This window comes from Nannospalax galili, unplaced genomic scaffold, assembly GCF_000622305.1.
Source record: "Nannospalax galili isolate Female #2095 unplaced genomic scaffold, S.galili_v1.0 scaffold302, whole genome shotgun sequence".
NCBI lineage: Eukaryota > Metazoa > Chordata > Mammalia > Rodentia > Spalacidae > Nannospalax > Nannospalax galili.
Genome location: NW_008350120.1, coordinates 5,859,283 through 5,864,575, shown reverse-complemented (window position 1 = coordinate 5,864,575; position 5,293 = coordinate 5,859,283). Strand labels below are relative to the sequence as shown.

The window sequence follows — 5,293 nt, the reverse complement described above, 5'->3', positions numbered from 1 at the left end:
CTATTAAAAATAAACAAGAGATCTTAGACCTCCTGCAAGCCCTCTGGGGCCCAACAAAACTAGCCATAATCCACTGCCCAGGTCACCAAAAAGGAAACGACCCCACCCAGAAGGGAAATAATCTGGCTGACAGGACAGCTAAAGAAATCACCCTGACTTCCACGATCCTGCCCATTCTTGTTGGTCCCGGAGCAAGGGAACTGCCTAAAACTCCCCACTATAGCCCCGAGGACTTAGCCTGGATACACACTCTCCCTATGACTCAATGCCTAGAGGGCTGGTGGAGGACAATGGATGGAAAAGTTATCCTACCTCAGAATTTAGGCGTAAGATTGCTCAAGAAAATACATCGAGCATCACACATGGGCACCCAAAGGATGCAAGACTTACTAAGAAGGGTCAAAGTTAAAATTCAGGAAGGAAATCAAGCCATTGAAAAAATTGTTAGGCATTGTCATGCCTTCCAATTAACCAACTCAGCTTCGTTCCATACTAACCCAGGATCCCAGAGCAGAGGGACACGACTGGGTATGTATTGGGAGACTGATTTCACTGAGATCAAACAGGGAAAATTTGGATATAGATATTTACTAGTATTCAAAGACACCTTCTTTGGATGGACTGAAGCCTACCCAACCAAGCATGAGACTGCTCACGTGGTGGCCAAGAAGCTAATCGAAGAAATCCTACCCAGGTATGGTTTCCCAACTATAATCGGATCAGATAACGGGCCAGCCTTTTCTCTCAGGTAAGCAAGGGAATAGCCACTGCACTGGGGGCCAATTGGAAATTACATTGTGCTTATAGACCCCAGAATTCAGGACAGGTAGAAAGAATGAATAGAACTCTAAAAGAGACTTTAACCAAATTAGCTTTAGAGACTGGCGCAGACTGGTGGCTCTCCTCCCCTTTGCCGTTTTAAGAGTAAGAAACTCTCCATACCAGATGGCTTTGACCACCTTTGAAATCATGTATGGAAACCCCCCTCCTATGATACCTAGCCTCCAAGCTACCTAGTATCGACCTTGGGAGACCAGGACCTACTGGACTCACTCCAATGGTTGCAGCTAACCCACCAATGGGTCTGGCTGCAACTCAGAGCCATATATGAAGCTGCTGTCCCCCTGCAACACCACGGGTTTAAACCGGGCGACTGGGTCTTCATCTGTAGATACCAACGGAAAAATCTTGAGCCAAGATGGAAGGGCCCCTTCGTGATCCTCTTGACAACTCCCACCACACTCAAAGTGGATGGCGTTGCGACTTGGGTGCACTACTCCCATGCAAAAACTGCCAACCCGTTTGCAGTCCCAGAGGATTACAAGGGAGAAACCTGGAAGGCATCCCCACATCCTTCGAATCCATTCAAGCTCCGCATCCGACAAGACCCTTCTTGCTAACCTGTCTATTGTTGACATTGAACTGCTTATTGGCTGATGGCACCTTTCCTGCTAGTAACATAAATTCCCATATGCCCCTTAGCACGAGCCCCCCAGATACCTGTGAGCTGGCCAGCCAGAACCCATGATTGGGTTCCCCAGTTACAAGACAAAGTGGGGAATGTAGGACCCCAAGACCCTCTTCATTCACCTGCTACCCCCCAATCCCTCCAGACCTCCACTAATTGCTCTTTTAGCTTCTATAAAATGCTTGGCTGCTGCTTTAGACATGCCTAGACATGCCCTGGCATGCCCTGACCCCCCTGCCTGCTATTCCCCCCCCCCTTCCAGGAAACTATAGATTAAGCAAGCCCGGGCATGAAAACTGCCCTATAAGGTAAAAATGGAGACTCCTGGCCCCACAGATAACAGTCAGCACATTCCACAGCCCTGAGAATAGCACCTACCAATAAGAAACTTCCAGGGCTTCATCTTATACATCCAATCAGTTTAAAATTATGTTGGTGCGCGATTGGTGCACACGGGCTCCTTGAACCAACCAAAATGTATCTTCGGTATCCCCCCCCTCCTATGTCTAAAACCTACAAAAGCCTCCACTCTCCCTTACTCTGGGCTCTCAGCACGGATCCATTGCATTGGTGAGGTCTGAGAGCCCGAGCTTAAGCCCGAATAAACCATAAACCTTTGCTTTTGCATTTTGGTGTGTTGGATCCTCGGTGGTCTTTTTGGGGTCCAGTGGATGAGGTACAAGTGCAATCTTTTGAGAGACCCAGAGTGGCTAAGACGCCAGTCCCTCCGTGAAGATGGCCTCACAGCTGCAGAGATCTGAATATGTCCCAGAAAAACATCAAGTCCAACAAGTTAAGCTATAAAAGTAAAGTGTTTAGTTAGCTCTCAGTTTGAAGACTCAAAATCCAAAATCAGTCAGCCCATTAATCTTTGATGAGGGCAGCAGTGGCTGGAGAATGTGTTAAAATGAATGCTCATATTTCAAGCCAGAGAGCAGAGAGAGAGAAAGAGAGAGAGAGAGAGAGAGAGAGAGAGAGAGAGAGAGTCTGGGGTCCCATAGTCTGCCTGAGGGCACACCAAAATAGGTCACTTCCTTCCACCAAGCCCCCTTGGAACAGTGCAGCCCTGGAGACCAGACCTTAATGCCTACAGACCTGCCCCAAGTACAACCACAGTAGCTTCTTTTCCTGGGTGTTTCCTCTTGAAAGTCATTGTCATTGCTTCACGGTCTGTTTGAGAATGTGAGCCCTGAGTCCGCCTGAGTCCGGCCAGGGCAGCCTCCGGGAGCTCTGAACCAGGAGGCGTCCAGAGGCTTTGGCTGCGACAGGGCCAGGCGCAGCGGCGGCACCACCGTCTTCACCCCCAAGCCGCCCAGACCCACTTTCAACTCCTACCTCCCACCGCCCCAGACTGACGATAAGATCAATTCAGAACCGAGGATTAAAAAACTGGAGCCAGTCCTTCTGCCGGGAGAAATTGTTGTAAATCAAGTAAATTTTGTGAGAAAATGCATTGCAACAGACACAAGCCAGTGCGATTTGTGGGGAAAGCTGATATGCAGTAACTTCAAAATCTCCTTTATTACAGATGATCCAATGCCGTTGCAGAAATTCCATTACAGAAACCTTCTTCTCGGAGAACATGATGTCCCTTTAACGTGTATTGAGCAAACTGTCACAGTAAATGACCACAAGAGGAAGCAGAAAGTTCTAGGCCCCAACCAGAAGCTGAAATTTAATCCAACAGAACTAATTATTTATTGTAAAGATTTCAGAACTGTCAGATTTCACTTTGATGAATCAGGTCCTGAAAGTGCCAAAAAGCTATGCCTTACAATAGCTCATTCCCAGCCAACAGACCTCCAGCTACTCTTTGCATTTGAATCTGTTGGGAAAAAAATACCACAATTCAGCCAACAAAATGAATGGAATGCCTTCAGGAGGTGGAGGAGGCGGGAGTGGAGCTGGTGGTGGTGGCAGCCAGAGGCCTCCACTGTTGGAAACTTACTCAGATTGGGACAGAGAGATCTAGAGGACAGACGCTTCTGGGTGGAGAGTTTGTTCTATCAACGAGGGCTACGTGATATCTACTTTGCCTTCCAAGAATGTTTTGTAGTGCCAAGTTCTTACCTGAAGATCTTTTCCCATCCTCTTGTTGGAAGAAGGCTGCCACTCTGGTCCTGGAGCCGCTTGAACGGCAGTGCTCTTGTGCGAATGGCCCTCATCGAAGATGTGCTGCAGCAGAGGAAAATCGATCAGAGGATTTGTAATGCAACAACTAAAAGTCACCCACAGAGGAATGATGTTTACAAATCAGATTTGGATAAGACCTTGCCCAATATTCAAGAAACACAGGCAGTGTTTATAAAACTTAAGCAACTGTGTGTAAATGAGCCTTTTGAAGAAACTGAAGAGAAGTGGTTATCTTCACTGGAAAGTACTCAGTGGCTAGACTATGTCAGGACTTTCCTCAAACATTCAGCTGAACTTGTCTACATGCTAGAAAGCAAACAGCTGTCTGTAGTCCTGCAAGAGGAAGAGGGAAGAGACTTGAGTTGTCTGGTGGCTTCTCTTGTTCAAGTGATGATGGATCCATATTTCAGGACGATTACTGGATTTCAGAGTCCGGTACAGAAGGAGTGGATCACGGTCTAGGATACCAGTTCCTAGACAGACGCAACCACTTGAAGAGATCGGAGAAAGAGTCTCCTTTATTCTTGCTATTCTTGGATACCACAGCAGCTGTTAGAGCAATATCCAGCTGCCTTTGAATTCTCAGAGACCTACTTAGCAGTGCTATGCAACAGTACCCGGATCTCACTGTTCGGTACCTTTCTGTTCACCTCTCCTCATCAGTGGGTAAAGCAAAGCATGGAGTTCGCTATAAGCAAAAATAGTCAGTTGGGTGATGAAAAGGGTTTGAAATTCCCCTTGGTTTGGGACTGGTCTCTTCAGTTCACAGCAAAGGATTGCACCCTTTTCCACAACCCCTTCTACATTGGAAAGAGCACGCCTTGTGTACAGAATGGCTCCAGGAAGTCTTTTAAGCGCACAAAGAAAAGCCACAGTTCCACACTGAGAGGAATGCCATCATCGGTGAAGAATGGAATCATTGGTGACCGAGAATCGCTCCCTCACAGAAACTCATTGATACTGAAACTAAAGTCAGGCCCACTTCAGCACACTGACAGCTAGAACAGTGATGTGGAGCAATGTTTTAGAGAGCGGTTTTCCAAATCCCCCAATCTACATGGTGTTATCCTGCCACATCCCTCTGAAACTCACATAAAACTGTGGAAATTGTGCTACTTCCGCTGGGTCCCTGAAGCACAGATCAACCTTGGGGCTCCCACAAGGCTTTCTACAAGCTCTCCCTCCTGGCTGACGAGGTGGGCATATTGGGCAGGATGCTGCGGCAGCAGCAAAGTGGTCCCTTGGAAGCTTGCTATGCAGAGCTGGACCAGAGCAGGATGTACTTCAGAGCCAGTGGCCCTCATGACACCCTGGGGACACCAGAGTTTCTCTCCTCTTCATTTCCGTTTTCTCCTGTAGGAAATCTATGCAGAGGAAGCATTTTAGGAACGCCATTAAGCAAATTTTTAAGTGGGGCCAAAATATGGTTATCTACTGAGACATTAGCAAATGAAGACTAAACTAAGGTATTTTCTGAACATGTAGAGAAAACCTGTAAATTTTTCCCTTGGAACTGAAATTGCTAACCTATGCATTTAAAACTGATAATTCTTTTTTTTTTTTTTTTTTTTTTTTTTAGACAGGGTCTCCTTGTAGCCCCAGCTGTCCTGGCACTCACTATGTAGACCAGGCTGGCCTCAAACTCACAAAGATCCACCTGCCTCTGCCTCCCAAGTGCTGGGATTAAAGGCG

At 47.1% G+C, this 5,293-nt stretch overlaps 1 pseudogene; it reads left to right on the top strand.

The window, feature by feature from the left end:
* Positions 1–2,980: 2,980 nt before the first annotated feature.
* Positions 2,981–5,061, top strand: LOC103745346 (annotated as a pseudogene).
* The last annotated feature ends 232 nt before the right edge of the window (positions 5,062–5,293 follow it).